Source organism: Xenopus tropicalis, chromosome 7, assembly GCF_000004195.4.
Source record: "Xenopus tropicalis strain Nigerian chromosome 7, UCB_Xtro_10.0, whole genome shotgun sequence".
NCBI classification, from domain to species: Eukaryota; Metazoa; Chordata; class Amphibia; order Anura; family Pipidae; genus Xenopus; species Xenopus tropicalis.
Window position 1 is genome coordinate 76,636,519 of NC_030683.2, and position 17,588 is coordinate 76,654,106.

The 17,588-nt window shown below is 42.4% G+C and overlaps 1 pseudogene; it reads right to left on the minus strand.

Moving 5' to 3' along the window:
• Positions 1 to 9,095: 9,095 nt before the first annotated feature.
• Positions 9,096 to 13,130, minus strand: LOC116412030 (annotated as a pseudogene).
• Between the last annotated feature and the right edge of the window lie 4,458 nt (positions 13,131 to 17,588).

Consider the following 17,588-nt stretch of genomic DNA (forward strand, 5'->3'; position numbering starts at 1 on the left):
TCTTATCATTTTTTTAATAAGGAAGCCAGATGCCCAGGTGACACTGCCAGGTAAAAATGCATGGAGGGGCAAATGGGGGGCAAATAACCAACAAAAAAAATAGATGCATTAATTAAAATTTAGATATAATTCTCATTCTCTGAACTGATGGGAGCTGTGGGGGCACGGATAGCCTCCCCTACCTCAAAACAGGATGCCCAGGAGACGCTGCTGGGAAACAAGGCATGGGGGGCAAATGGGGGGCAAATAACCTACAAAATAAATAGATAAATAAATGAAAATCTTGATATATTTCTCATTCTTTCTACCGGGGGTGCTGCGGGGGGCATAGTTAGCCTCCCCTTCTTCAAAGCCAGATGCCCAGTAGATGCTGCCAGATAAAAATGCATGGAGGGGCAAATGGGGGGCAAATAACCAACAAAATAAATAGATAAATAAATGAAAATTTTAAAATAGTTCTAATTCTCTCTGCTGGGTGCACTGCAGGGGGAGCATGGGTGGCCTCCCCTACCTAAAAGCTAGATGCCCAGGTGACGCTGCTGGGTAAAAACACATGGGGGCAAATAACCAGCAAAATAAATAGATAAATGAATGAAAATTTGTGAAAATGTAAAGGTAATTCTCTTTTGTCCCACTGGGGACGCAGTGGGGAGCGTAGGTTGTCCTTACGGGCCTGGGGCCCATCCGGGTAGGTACCCATGGGCCAGGAAGGAAGCGGGGTCAAACGGGAGGCTGGTAGTCCTGGGCAAAAACTGTGAAAAAAAAATGTATGCACCAGAGGGGTGCATCCCCCGGAGCATATCTGGACGTCCAGGCGATAGCGATGGAAAGATATGCATGGGGGGCAAATGGGGAGCAATTAACCAACTAAAAATACAAATAAATAAATTAAAATTTAGATGTAATTCTCATTCTCAGATAGCCTCCCCTACCTCCAGACAGGATGCCTAGGAGATGCTGCCGGGTAACAATGCATGGGGGGGCAAATGGGGGGCAAATAACCAACGAAATAAATAGATAAATAAATTAAAATTTTTATATAATTCTAATTCTCTCTGCCGGGGGTGCTGTGAGGGGCATGGATCGCCTCCCCTACCTAAAAGCCAGATGCCCAGGTGACGCTGCTGGGTAACAATGCATGGGGGGCAAATAACCAACAAAAGAAATAGATAAATAAATGATAATTTTTATAGAATTCTAATTCTTTCAGCTGGGGGTGCTGTGGGGGGCACGGATCGCTTCCCCTACCTAAAAGCCAGATGCATAGGCGACCCCCATGCGTTGTTACCCGGCAGCGTCTTCTGGGCATCCTGTATTAAGGTAGGAGAGGCTATCTGTGTCCCCGCAGCTCCTCTCAGTTGAGAGAATAAGAATTATATCTAAATTTTCATTTATGTATCTATTTATTTTGTTGGTTATTTTCCCCCCATTTGCCCCCCCATGCGTTGTTACCCAGCAGCATCTCCTGGGCATCCTGTTTTGAGGTAGGGGAGGCTATCGGTGCCCCCCACATCTCCCCCAGTGGAGAGAATGAGAATTACCTCTAAATTTTCATTTATTTATTTGTATTTACAGTTGGTTATTTGCCCCTATTTGTCCCCGTGCCCTATTTTCCAGCGCCGGCACCTGGGCGTCCGGTTTTACAACTTTGGAGGCCGACGGCACCCCTCCGGTTCTCCCCCCAGTGCAGGAAAAAAAACTGTTTTCACATTTTTTTTGCCGGGGATTAACGGCCTCCCGTCGGACCCCGCTTCCTTCCTGGCCCACGGGCACCTGCCCGGATGGTCCCCAGGCCTGTGAGGGTGACCTACGCTCCCCATTCAGTGTACCCCAGTGGAGAGAAAGAGAATTACCTTTAATTTTCATTAATTTATCTATTTATTTTCTTGGTTATTTGCCCCCCCATTTGCCCCCATGCATTTTTACCATGCAGCGTCACCTGGGCAGCTGGTTTTGAGGTAGGGGAGGCCACCCATGCCCCCTTGCAGCGCCCCTGGCAGAGAGAATCAGAATTGTATCAAAATTTTCATTTATTTATCTATTTATTTTGTTGGTTATTTGCCCCTCCATGGGTTTTTATCTGGCAGCGTCACCTGGGCATCTGGCTTTGAGGTAGGGGAGGCTATCTGTGCCCCCCGCAGCAGGGTTGGACCATTAAGTCTCAGGCAGTGGACCATTGGGGCATAATGGTCCTCTGGCAGTGGACCAGTAGGCGCCAGGAAGTGAACATTAGGCGCCAGGAAGTGAACACTAGGCACCAGGAGTGCTTTTGTTGGTTATTTTCCCCCCATGCATTTTTCCCCGGGAGCGTCACCTGGGCATCTGGCTTTGAGGTAGGGGAGGCCACCCATGCTCCCCTGCAGCGCCCCAGCAGAGAGAATTAGAATTATACCAACATTTCCAATTATTTGTCTATTTATTTTGTTGGTTATTTGCCCCCCATTTGTCCCCCCATGCATTGTTACCCGGCAGCATCTCCTGGGCATCCTGTTTTAAGGTAGGGGAGGCCACCCATGCCCCCCTGCAGCGCCCCCAGCAGAGAGAATTAGAATTGTATCAAAATTTTCATTTATTTATCTATTTATTTTGTTGGTTATTTGCCCCCCATTTGCCCCTCCATGTGGTTTTACCTGGCAGCATCACCTGGGCATCTGGCTTTGAGGTAGGGGAGGCTATCTGTGCCCCTTGCAGCAGGGTTGGACCATTAAGCCTCAGACAGTGGACCATTAGGGCATTATGGTCCTCTGGTAGTGGACCATTAGGCTCCAGGAAGTGAACATAGGTGCCAGGAAGTGAACATTAGGCCCCAGGAAGTGAACATTAGGCCCCAGGAAGTGAACATTAGGCCCAAGGAAATGAACATTAGGGCCAGGAAGTGAACACGAGGCCCCAGCAAATGAACATAAGGCCCCAGGTTGATTTTGTTGGTTATTTGCCCCCCCATACATTTCTACCCGGGAGCATCACCTGAGCATCTGGCTTTGAGGTAGGGGAGGCCACCCATGCCCCCCGCAGCACCCCCGGTGGAGAGAATTAGAATTATACCAACATTTCCAATTATTTGTCTATTTATTTTGTTGGTTATTTGCCCCCCCCATGCGTTGTTACCTGGCAGCGTCTCCTGGGCATCCTGTTTTGAGGTAGGGGAGGCTATCCATGCCCTCCCACAGCTCCCCCAGCGGAGAGAATGAGAATTACATCAACATTTTCATTTATTTATTTGTATTTACAGTTGGTTATTTGTCCCTCATTTGCCCCCTGTGCCCTCTTTTACAACTTTGGAGGCTGATGGCGCCCCTCCAGTTCTCCCCACCAGTGTAGAAAAAAAAATTCACATTTTTTTCCCGGGATTAACAGCCTCCCGTCGGACCCCGCTTCCTTCCTGGTCCACAGGCACCTGCCCAGATGGTCCATGGGCCTTTGAGGGTGACCTACGCTCCCCACTCATCGTCCCCCGGTGGAGATAAAGAGAATTGTATCAAAATTTTCATTTATTTATCTATTTATTTTGTTGGTTATTTGCCCCCCATTTACCCCTCCATGCGTATTTACCTGGCAGCATCACCTGGGCATCTGGCTTTGTGGTAGGGGAGGCTATCTGTTCCCCCCACAGCAGGGTTGGACCATTAAGCCTCTGGCAGTGGACCATTAGGCACCAGGAAGTGAACATTAGGGCCAGGAAGTGAACGCTAGGCACCAGTAAGTTAACATTAGGCACCAGGAAGTGAACATTAGACCCCAGGAAGTGAACATTAGGCCCAAGGAAATGAACATTAGGGCCAGGAAGTGAACACAAGGCCCCAGCAAGTGAACATAAGGCCCCAGGTTTATTTTGTTGGTTATTTGCCCCCCATTTGCCCCCCCATGCGTTGTTACCCGGCAACATCTCCTGGGCATCCTATTTTGAGGTAGGGGAGGCTATCCATGACGCCTGTACCCTGAAACGTGTCTGTCACTCCCCTACTACCCCAAAACATGTTCCTTTTAACCAGATACAGAAATCCACGCACTCAGTATATGTTTTAATGTATAAAAAAACGGGGACCCCCCACCCCAAAACATATTTCTATCACCCAAATGCTCGATTTAAAAAAAAAAGAAAAAAGGTTGACCCCTGTACCCCGAAACATGTCTGTCACTCCCCTGTAACCCCAAAACATGTTCCTGTTACCCAGATACAGAAATCCAGACACTCAGTATATTTTTCAATGTATGAAAAAAATGGTGACCCCCTACACCACAACACCAAGAGGACCCCCCTGCAACACCAAGATAGCCCCCTGTCTCAACAGAAATGCATGGAATCCCCACGCCCCGAAAATTAAGCCCCAATAAAGTGTCTAAAGAAAGTGGGAGACTCCATAATCCATTGGCCCAACTGTATGGGCCATTGGGGGGCACATACACAGTGCCCCCCAATGGCCCAATAGACAGTACCTCCCATACACAGTGCCCCCCATTGACAGTACCCCCCATACACAGAGCCCTCCATACACAGTGCCCCCAATACACAGAGCCCCCAATACACAGTGCCACCCATACACAGTACCCCCATACACAGTGCCCCTCATACACAGAGCCCCCCATACACAGTACCCCCCATACACAGAGCCCCCATACACAGTGCCTCCCCATACACAGAGCCCCCCCAATACACAGTGCCCCCCATACACAGTACCCCCCATACACAGTGCCTCCCCATACACAGAGCCCCCCAATACACAGTGCCCCCCATACACAGTACCCCCATACACAGTGCCCCTCATACACAGAGCCCCCCCATACACAGTGCCCCCATACACAGAGCCCCCATACGCGGTTCCCCCATACACAAAGTCCCCATACACAAAGCCCCCCATACACAGAGCCCCCCATACACAGTTCCCCCCATACACAGTGCCTCCATACACAAAGCCCACCATACACAGAGCCCCCATACACAGTTCCCCCCATACACAGTGCCCCCATACACAGTACCCTCCAAACACAGTGCCCCTCATACACAGGAGCCCCCCATACACAGAGACCCCCCCATACACAGTGCCCCTCATAGACAGAGACCCCCCCATACACAGAGCCCCCAATACACTCCTTCCTCTTCAGTGGTTCCTCATCTTGTGCGGTTCCTTATGCAGCGGCGACAGGACCTTTTATAAGGTTGCGCCCGTGGGTATGTGTGACGTCCGAAACATGTTGTGTGCTGTGGTTTGAATAAAGGCTGAAGCAGTTCATCTGCATGAAGGTGCTCTCCTCTTTTCTTCTGATACACAGTACCCCCCATACACAGAGCCCCTCATACACAGAGCCCCCCATAAACAGTGCCCCTCATACACAGAGCCCCCCATACACAGTACCCCCCAAACACAGTGCCCCTCATACACAGAGCCCCCCATACACAGAGACCCCCCCATACACAGTGCCCCTCATAGACAGAGACCCCCCCATACACAGAGCCCCCAATACACTCCTTCCTCTTCAGTGGTTCCTCATCTTGTGCGGTTCCTTATGCAGCGGCGACAGGACCTTTTATAAGGTTGCGCCCGTGGGTACGTGTGACGTCAGAACGCATGGGGCGCAACCTTTTAAAAGTGCCTGCCACCGCCAGAGAAGGAGCCAAATAAGGAGAAGACCCGTGCAAGGAGCTGGAGCGCCCACCTTCAGCCAGCGCATCCCGCTATCACGGATCGTTCCATGAATATCCCGCATTTCCATAATCTATTACGGAAATGCGGGACATTCATGGACCTTTCCAGGACAGCGGTATGCACTGTAAAAAGCGGGACTGTCCCGCGCAAAGCGGGACAGTTGGGGGGTATGTTTACTGGGTGATTATGCGCGATGCCTGAAGGCTCATGCGCCCTTTTGATGAGGTCACAAACATGGCTAGTCGCACTGAAGGCACCATCAGCGACCTAATACCCTTTGTTTTCTTCCTGGAGTGTGCCGTACGACGAGTGACAGATGAGGCCATAGACCAGCGTGACCAGGAGCAGGAAGAGCACGATTTGTGGGAGGAATCACAAGAACGAGCCCAGGCACCTGCTGCAATGCAGGGAGAGGTGTCAGAAGTTGAGTCAGAGGAGGAAGGTGGCTTTGTGGAGGAGGAAGACCAACAGGAGCAGGCTTCCCAGGGGGCTTGTGACACTCTCAGGAGCGATAAACCCCTGGACTACTGGGTGCGCAGGCTTGATCTGTGGCCAGAGCTGTCACAATTTGCCATCGACCTCTTGTCTTGCCCCACCTCAAATGTCCTCTCAGAAAGGACCTTCAGTGCAGCAGGAGGGATTGTCACTGAGAAGAGAACTCGCCTAGGTCACAAAAGTGTGGATTACCTGACCTTTATTAAAATGAATGAGGCATGGATCTCGGAGGGTTACTGCACGCTGGAAGACTTGTTCTAACTCCCCATGCAGCTGTCCTACTCTGCACGCCGCATGACTCCACACATAGCTGTTCTTTAGCATCCTCCTCCGCCACCGTACAAACTAGGGTGCAAACCCTACTGGTTTAATTTTAAGACAAACTTTTTGCCAAACGGTTTTCTGGCCTCTGTGCTTCAGTGCCTGCGACAACAAAAAAATGAATATTTTCAGCATTTATATGCCATATTTTTTCTGGCCTCTGTGCTTCAGTGGCTGGCTGCAACAAAAAAACAAATATTTTCAGCATTTATATGCCATATTTTTTCTGGCCTCTGTGCTTCAGTGGCTGTGACAAAAAAAACATAATTTTTCAGGAATGTACACAATAGTATTTTTTATGGTCACCGCAGGTGATCAATAAAGTAGGCCAAAACTGGACCCACACTGCAGGATCAGTGTTTTTTGGTTCACTTCACTGTCATTGAATTACCTCTGCCTGACCGTGCACATGTGCACAAGCACGGTGACTGCTAAACACACCACTACAGAAATATTGCCACCGACAGGACGAACATCCTGGAGGTGACAAGCAAACTAGTAAAAACTATTATTCGCTCACTTGACGGTATCATTAAAGCTCTTTGCGTTATTTTGCGTTGCAATAAACGCGGTGTTTGTCTTTGCATGTGAACTGGCTGTAACCTTTACACGACTTGATTGGCATGTAGACACTGGACATTTTAAAGCAGTTTATTACACAAGTTTAGAAATGTAGTGCGATTTGTGCCCTTTACAGCACAAAACGCAACCCTGTGTCAACAACGTATTTTTCAGAGAAATTTTTGCCCTTGTTCCCCCTCCTGCATGCCACTGTCCAGGTCGTGGCACCCTTTAAACAACTTTAAAATCAGCTTTCTGGCCAGAAATGGCTTTTCTAGGTTTTAAAGTTCGCCTTCTCATTGAAGTCTATGGGGTTCGCAAAGTTCACACTTTTTGGCAGAAGTTTGCGAACGGGTTCGCAAACTTTTTTTGTGAGGTTCGCTACATCTCTAGAGACAGGTGCACACTTGCTGTAACGTGGGTGTATATTGTAACTTGTATGTACCATATTACTACTTCAACTACTACTACCACCACTTATTACTACCACCATTTATTACTACCATTCACCACTACCATTTACCACTACCACTTACTACTACCTACTATTACTACTACCTACAACTACTACTCACTACTACTTACTACTACTACCACCACCACCAACACTACCACTTACTACTACCTACTACTATAACTACTACTACTACTTACTACTACCACTTTCTTCTACTACAACTAACTACAACATTGGCTACTACCTACTACTACTACTACTACTATTACAACTTACCATTACTTGTTGCTACTATTACCACTTACTACTACTACTGCTTCTACTACTACAACTATCACTAATAGCCAATCTCCAGCTCTGAATCACTTGCTGTAACATGAGTGTATATTGTAACTGTATATATATATATACACAGGCATACACAAATATATTTACACACAAACAGCTTGACCTTAGCACAGAACAACTGCTCTATTCTCTAATGTCTTGTAGCAATAAACTTTTACGCCAAGTGAATTATACACACACACATAAATGTGCATATATAAAAATTAACATTCCTACAATTACACAACTATATAGCCATTGGCTGTGTACATTTGAATTTGTCAAACACAGGTAAACTGCCAATACCGCTGCAGCATATGGGGGTTGCCCAGTACAATGTACAAAAGTACAAACTTTTGTTAACTCTTTGAAGGCTGTCTTAACAGATAATGAAGCAGCACTACAGCATTTTGGCTAGTTGGAGATTCCATTAACAACAGCTATCTGAGCCCTAGCTTCAGAGCATCATGGGATATGTAGTGCAAGGGATTCCTGGGGGCTGTGTCCTTCAATTGCAATTGAGGTAGCCACAAGCTATTGTTAAGGTTTTGCAAGCCACACACCCCCCTGAAACAGGTAAGCATGGGGACTTCAGCAGGGCCTAGCATTTCCAGGGCACTCAATGAGAATACACAAGAGGTTTATAAGTAAAGGAACATTTATTAACACTCTGAAGGAAAAATTAAATAACACCACCCCCTTAAAAAAATGTCCAAAGTATTTCATGGTTTCCTTCATGTGGCAGATCCAGTTGGCTGACAATCTCTTCAGACTCTTTTGATGGTTTCAGGTGCTGGTGTCTCATCTGCATCTCTCATGAGGAATGCTTCAGAAGACAAAGTATTTCACAATTTTCTCTAAAAACTCCCCCCCCCTCAAAAAAAAAAAAGTCCAAAGTATTTCATGGTTTCCCTCATGTGGCATATCCAGTAGACTGACAATCTCTTCAGACTCTTTTGATGGTTTCAGGTGCTGGTTTCTCATCTGCATCTCACATGAGGAATGCTTCAGAAGCCAAAGTATTTCACCATTCTCTCTAAAAACTCCAGTGATGACTCTGCTTATTTTTTAAAGCCTAAAAATAATATAGATATCAGAATGGTCACAGTCAATTATCTAAACTGTGTCGATGTATTGTTCATTAGAAAAAAAAAGAAGGGCGGAGAAAAAGAGAAAAAATGCTTAATAGTAATGTCAGAAAATAAGTATAAAATAGGTGTACTTATCTTATTCTGGATGAATTTATGGCCATTCTGATATCCAAGTTGTGCTTCTTTTTAGACCTAAAAATAAAACATATGTTATAAATTTGATAACAAATATAACTCAGAGAGGCAGAGTGAGTGCGTGAGAGACAAGGTGTCGGGGAGGGAAGTAAATAAGTGTACTTATCTTTTTTCAAGTTGAATTCATGCCCATTCCACTTGGAACGTGTTCAGAAACCTGATTCACTATTACCGAGGGTTACAGGTTTCCAAAATATCCCTTATCGGTGGCAAGTTGGTCTTCCATCCAGTGCCTTGGATACATCTCTTTCTTCATGTGGATTCTCATATTTGAGAAGTCCTAGAATGGATGGGTAGAGAAGAAAGAATTATTAGATATTCACTTGGTAACGTATACAAACGGATACATTCAGTGATTGAACATTCAACAATTTAGGAAGACTTACCAGCAACATAATCCACTCTCATCTTATTTTGCTGTTTTCTCCAACGGTCATAAACGTACTGGCCGTACTCACGGGAAAAGCCTAGTGCTGCCTTTAAGCAAGGAGGCGTGGCATCAATAGTAAGTGGGTGGCACTTTTTAAATTTTCAAAGGCTTCCTCCCTCAACCCACGGGAGACTTCTGGTGTTTCTTCTTGCAGGGGCTTCTGTGGCACCTCTTGACACCTGTTAAATGAATAATTAAAAAGAAATGAGTGGTTATTCCCTGCTTTCTGTATAAATCATAATTTATCTGTACTTAAAAAAAAAAAAATTGCATATGCAAAGCCATGTAAATGCTCTATTAAATTACCTTGATGTTGATGGCTGGGATTCATGCATCGCCCTCTTCATCATTTCTGCCGCTTCTACCATATTGTCAACGGTCTTCTCGCCATATATCCTTCCGGCAGTCACATTTGAATGGCCAAGCAACCTGGCAAACATGTTCCTCTGAGCATCAGTTTGAAAGTGGGAGACCATGTATGTCTCCATTGTCCTTCTAGCCTCTTGACTTGTGACAGGGCGCAATTTAAACCTAAGGGAAAAATGTATGTTCAGAAATGTGAACGTTGAAACCAGTACTAAACGGGGCTAGAACGTAAGCCTATGCCAGTAATCACACGATAGCTATAGTTTCTGAGAAGAACTAACAAATACTTGTATTTGTATGCGACAATCTATACTTACTTATGATGAAGCCGGGCGATGTCATTCGTCACACTGTGAATTGGTTCCCCTGTTGACGATATGAAAAATGTCTGTGGGCATTTCCCACTCCTGATAAATGATGGCCGTATTTTTTTATAAAAAACATCAAACCACTAAAATGACAGAAAAGAAAGTCAAGTTAAAAAAAATGCTATGCAAAAAGTCTATCACAATATGCAATGTTTGTTTGTTTCAGACATATACCTCTTCTTCTTCTTCTTCTAGCAGTATAGAGGCGACTTGCTGAGTGGATGTCTTATGCCTTTTTACACCAATGACCATACGGGTTTTTGCAATCAGATGGTATCCTCTTGCACCATTCTTCCACCTATAAGCAAAAAAGACACAAGGATCGGTAAAATATCAAAAAGTTCACGTTCATATCATGTCAGCGGAACATAAAAAGCATGGCAGTGAAAAAATGTATCATGTATACTCACAGTCATATTTTGCACAACCCCTGGTCGCTGGAGGTATTTTAAGACAATCAGTGCCTCCAAGTAATAGACGACATAAGACTTTTCCTTCTCCAAAAGACGTCCACCCATCTTGGCCTTCTTTATTATCTGCTCAAATGTTGGTCTGGCCACTATGAGGATCCGTTGACACTCTGAGGGGTCCTTTTTGCAGATGTCAGATAGTCAAACCTGTGAATAGGGGTAGTAAATGTTACACACCAAACCTACACACACAAAAAGCCAAAATAAATGCACAGGTACTAAAGCATACTTACTTTTTCCCCACAACGCTGGCCGAAATTCCCTTGCTCAGCCTTCGCTGCAGAGGCGAGGTCATGTCGAGATAGCGTTTGCATTTTCCGACAAGTTCTTCACTTTGATGGGATCCGCTGGACAAAGTATCTGTTTGAGATCTCACAAACCTCTTGATATGTTTCAGGTACGAAAACATTGTGGCATGAGCGTTCCCCAAATTCTCAAGTGCCGTAAAAAAGTCCAACGTCTTCTGTGTGTCGGTCAGGAAGCTTAAGGATGCCTTGGAGGGGTCCACAAAATACAAAAACCTGGCCACATTTGCCACCTAAATGATACACAGGAATAAATATCATTATGAGGAAATGTGAACAGCAAAATAACAAAGGTAAACAACAAATGTTTACATAGACAGGTGTGACTCTTACCTCTTGTGACCATCTTCTTACTTGTAATTCTTGCTGCAGATATTTTCGGAAGCGAGCAAGAACACCACATTCAAGAGAGTGTTTTCTATACATGCCTGCAGCCATCATTCTTCTTCTAAGCAGAACGTAATTTGAATTGGTCTCGCTCCTAGTCCAAAGAAAAATATATTTAGAAATGATTGAAAATCTGTACTTATTACAACATGGACCGGTGTCAAATGACCGGAAGCCAAGTTTAACAGGTATTTCTTCTAAAGCATTCAAAATAACAAATGGTTTTCAGGATAGGGCAATTATTGGGGAGGGTAGAATAGATTTTTTTAGTTAAAAAATTTAGTTAAAATTTTTTTAATGTTACTTTTCCCTTTAAAATACGCTTGTTAACTTACTGTTCAAGCCCTCCAACAAGATTGTGTGTCTCCATCTCTTCATATTCCTTGCCGTCATCATCATAATCATCATCATCGTTGTCATCAGTCAAGGGGTCTGCATTGGTCTCCTCTGACTCAACAGGACTGTATTAATAAAAATCAACAAAATGTTCAGATTGAAAAAAGTTGAAACACATACTGCTATGTAGACAGGTGTAGATTAGATGTACATATGACACTTATACTTACAGGTCAAGCTCAGGTCCCTGCATCTCCACCTCTTGTTCATTCACAGGGCTTACGAAGTTCTCCTCATCTGACTCGATGGGGCTAAAATAATAAAGATCAACTAAAGTTCAGAAAGGATTGAAACACAAAAAAAAAAACATGCACGCATATTACAAAGTAGAGGTTAATATTAGTATCTGTACAGGTGTAGATTAGATGTACATATGACACTTATACTTACAGGTCAAGCTCAGGTCCCTGCATCTCCACCTCTTGTTCATTCACAGGGCTTACAAAGTCCTCCTCATCTGACTCGATGGGTCTAAAATAATAAATATCAACTAAAGTTCAGAAAAGATTGAAACACAAAAAAAAAACCATGCACACATATTACAAAGTAGAGGTGAATATTAGATGCACATATGGCAAGTATACTTACAGGCCCTGTTGTACAACAGGTCGCTGTTTCTGCACTGCTTCAGCATTCAAGGGTCTGGAGTTTACCTTCTCATGCATTTTGGCCAATTGTGACATTAGGAAGTCAATGCTCTCCTGAAGTGACTGAAGTGTAGGTTGCTGTTTCTGCCCATTTTCAGCATTCAAGGGGCTGGGGCTTATCATCTTATGTGACCTGACAGGGCAATATTGATAAACATCAACAACATTTCAGAAACAATGAATAACAATGTGCAAATTACAATGTTAGACAGGTGAATCTTAAAAGAACATATGCCGAGTATACTTACAGGTCCAGACCTTTACAAGGGGCCTGTGTCTCACTACTTCATCTGCTGGCCAATTGACGTTCACCTTGTTTCTGTCCATATTTGATGGACGGATGCTCTCTTTCATGGCACAGCTGTAATGCAACAAAAGATTGATTGTTAAAGAAGAAATAAAAACAAACAATAATATTAAAGACATATGGACATACATGTCTAGACACAGCCAGACAGGAGCAATACATACCTTGCTGACTCTTGCTTCCCTCTAATATAGCAGCCATTTTTCTCCAGGAACTGGACAAAAAATTGTTTAGGATCAGAATCCTCATAGTCCAGGTCTTCATAATTAACAATACTTAGCCCTTCCAGGATTGCTCTCATCTTTCCTCTTGCTTCTTGCATCACAAATTCAATTTCTTGGTTATCTGCATGTTTCATGCAGGCTCTCGCTCAGATGAAAAGGCAATTTGCCCTGTAAGCTTCAGGCAAAACTTGCAGGCAAGATGATAGCGGTTAGGTGTCTTCTTAGAATCCATTTTCAATAAAATTAAAAAGCCAAAAATGAAGTAACGGTTTCTGTGATTCACAAAAGGAAGGCAAGCTACAGGAGCTTGTTACTATCAATGATTCACAAAAATGAGGTATGGTTCAAATGAGAGCAGGAGGGAATATTTATACCAGCCAACAAGTATAGCAACCATAGAAATCAAGACATGGAGACAATACTGGCTAGATTTTTGTGTATTAATCAAACTTCATTCTTTATAGGGATTACAGTTACAGGTGTTACAGTTTCTGCTACAGTTTAAACATTCTTTCACACCTGTTGCTGATCAGTATGTAGGTACCAGGGGGATTAAGTCAAGTTGTCAAAAACTTAATCTCTCTGGCATGGGAGTCTAGGGGATTAGGCTGCATACCTTACAACAATCTTATCTGACAGTGGTACCAACTGTATTAGAGCTTTCATGCAAAGAAGTAGAATTGATTGGGGGTTTACTATCAAATCTGAACTTTCTAAGTTTTAGCTTGGTAAAATGCTTTTTCCAATAATAAAAACAGACCAAAAATGTAGTTTTTGTTCCAAATCATTTGACTTGCAAAAACGAGGAATGAAACACACACACAACCACACACATATATCTTTAAAATTTCAACTATTTGTGGATATAATATATATATAATATATAATATATATAATCCACAAATAGTTTGAAAATTTCAAAAGATATGTGTGTGTGTTTCATTCCCTCATTTTGGCAAATCAAATGATTTGGAACAAAAACTACATTTTTGGCCCTGTTTTTTATTACTGGAAAAAGCATTTACCAAGCTAAAACTTATGTATATATATATAATATATAATATAACCTACAGACATACACAAACACAAATATATTTACACACATACAGCTTGACCTTAGCACAGACAACTGCACATTTGGTTTAATGTCTTGTAACAATAAACCTTTACCCCAATATCCACATAGATATTGTAGATTGGACACAGAATGACTTCTGAAATCTATTGTATGAAAGCAACGAGCAGTTGCAGATTTCAAAAAGTAAACCACACAGAGAGATGTCTATTTCAGACTTCCAGGTGTGCAGTCTATATCCTACCGTTGCCCGGGGGTCACCCAGAAACTTTTGATGGGGGCACATTTCAGAGTTTAGCATTCTGTGTGTATGGCCCATATGCCATTGTTTTAAATTACCAAAAATGTCTGGCCCAATCTAAGGGCTCCCCCTGCATACTTGAAATCTATACACATAAATATACACACAGCCTAATATATGAACATTTATAAGCTAAATACATTCGTACAACTACTTTTTTTAAAGCAAAAACTTAAAAATTAAGATTTGAATAGTAAACCTCCAACAATTGTAAACTTATTGGCAATAACAGTTTAGAACATTGTCAGATAAAGTTGTTTATAAAGGTATGCAAGTATGCAGCCGAAGTCTGAAGGAAGGACAATGGCAACAGGCTTCAAAAGGCCTAGCCTTCAAGTACAAGGTGACATGTCACACATCTTTAGTGAAGATGGAGAGGAGACAGAGGATGTTGATTGCACAAAGAGGAATGAAACACACACATATATCTTTAAAATTTCAAACTATTTGTGGATATATATATATATATATAAACTAGAAAAGATCCTCTGCACTCACCCATTATCAATATATAAAGGACATTAAGGCATTCTGTGCATTAAGCTACTAAGAAATGCCCTACCCTTTAAGCAAAACAGGGATTGTTTGTCCATATATTGCAATATACTTCAAGCTTGCCAACTATGTCAAAGTCATCCCTTCTGGCCAGTCCTACACTGAATTTTGTGATTTATTAAGAATTCTACTGCTTTAATATACATTTAGCAAAGGAGCCAATTTTTACCTGCAACATGTTTACTTCTTAAGGTTAAACGCCCCCATATGGTTGCAGGTAAAACTTAGTCACTTTGCTAATGTATATTGAAGCAGTAGAATATAGATATGTATATAGTTATATTAGTTGGAATGGTTATTTTTAGATATGCACATTTGTCTTTGTAACTCATTTTTAGTAAATTCTTATTGTTGCAAGACATTTGAAAAATAGATTGGTTGATTTGTGCTTAGTTTAAGCTGTGTGTTAGTAAGGATGGATAGATAGATGATAGATAGATAGATAGATAGATAGATAGATAGATAGATAGATAGATAGATAGATTTTAAAATGGTTTTAACCTATAATGCCTGCTTTGTAAGTTTTGGATGTCTCTGTTCAATTAATATGTTTGTTTCAGGAGTCTTGGGGATTATGCATTATGGACTTTTGTCACCATCAAATTGAGGAATTAGTCTCACAACTTTCTTTTACACCTTATGACATATCACATCAAAGTTGTTATAAGGTATGCAAGTATGCAACCGGAATCGAAGGAAGGACAATGGCAACAGGCTTTCAAAGGCCTAGCCTTAAAGCACAAGGTGACATGTCACACAATCTTTTGTGAGGATGGAGAAGGAGACAGAGGATGTTGATTGCACAAAGAGGAATGAAACACACACATATATCTTTAAAATTTCAAACTATTTGTGGATATATATATATATACAAGACATACACAAACACAAATATATTTACACACATACAGCTTGACCTTAGCACAGAACAACTGCTCTATTGTCTAATGTCTTCGAGCAATAAACTTTTATCCCAAAGTAAATTATTACACACACACAACACACATAAATGTGCATATATAAAAATATATATATGGTCCATATATTTACAAACAGCTATCTGAGCCCTAGCTTCAGAGGGCATCATGGGTAGTAAGTGCAAGGGATTCCTGGGGGCTGTGTCCTTCAATTGCTAATGAGGTAGCCCACAAGCTATTGTTAAGGTTTTGCCAGCCACCACCCCCCCCCCGAAACAGGTAAGCATGGGGACTTCAGCAGGGCCTAGCATTTCCAGGGCACTCAATGAGAATACACAAGAGGTTTATAAGTAAAGGAACATTTATTAACACTCTGAAGGAAAAATTAAATAACACCACCCCCTTAAAAAAATGTCCAAAGTATTTCATGGTTTCCTTCATGTGGCAGATCCAGTTGGCTGACAATCTCTTCAGACTCTTTTGATGGTTTCAGGTGCTGGTGTCTCATCTGCATCTCTCATGAGGAATGCTTCAGAAGACAAAGTATTTCACAATTTTCTCTAAAAACTCCCCCCCCCTCAAAAAAAAAAAAGTCCAAAGTATTTCATGGTTTCCCTCATGTGGCATATCCAGTAGACTGACAATCTCTTCAGACTCTTTTGATGGTTTCAGGTGCTGGTTTCTCATCTGCATCTCACATGAGGAATGCTTCAGAAGCCAAAGTATTTCACCATTCTCTCTAAAAACTCCAGTGATGACTCTGCTTATTTTTTAAAAGCCTAAAATAATATAGATATCAGAATGGTCACAGTCAATTATCTAAACTGTGTCGATGTATTGTTCATTAGAAAAAAAAAGAAGGGCGGAGAAAAAGAGAAAAAATGCTAAATAGTAATGTCAGAAAATAAGTATAAAATAGGTGTACTTATCTTATTCTGGATGAATTTATGGCCATTCTGATATCCAAGTTGTGCTTCTTTTAGACCTAAAAAATAAAACATATGTTATAAATTTGATAACAAATATAACTCAGAGAGGCAGAGTGAGTGCGTGAGAGACAAGGTGTCGGGGAGGGAAGTAAATAAGTGTACTTATCTTTTTTCAAGTTGAATTCATGCCCATTCCACTTGGAACGTGTTCAGAAACCTGATTCACTATTACCGAGGGTTACAGGTTTCCAAAATATCCCTTATCGGTGGCAAGTTGGTCTTCCATCCAGTGCCTTGGATACATCTCTTTCTTCATGTGGATTCTCATATTTGAGAAGTCCTAGAATGGATGGGTAGAGAAGAAGAATTATTAGATATTCACTTGGTAACGTATACAAACGGATACATTCAGTGATTGAACATTCAACAATTTAGGAAGACTTACCAGCAACATAATCCACTCTCATCTTATTTTGCTGTTTTCTCCAACGGTCATAAACGTACTGGCCGTACTCACGGGAAAAGCCTAGTGCTGCCTTTAAGCAAGGAGGCGTGGCATCAATAGTAAGTGGGTGGCACTTTTTAAATTTTTCAAAGGCTTCCTCCCTCAACCCACGGGAGACTTCTGGTGTTTCTTCTTGCAGGGGCTTCTGTGGCACCTCTTGACACCTGTTAAATGAATAATTAAAAAGAAACGAGTGGTTATTCCCTGCTTTCTGTATAAATCATAATTTATCTGTACTTAAAAAAAAAAAATTGCATATGCAAAGCCATGTAAATGCTCTATTAAATTACCTTGATGTTGATGGCTGGGATTCA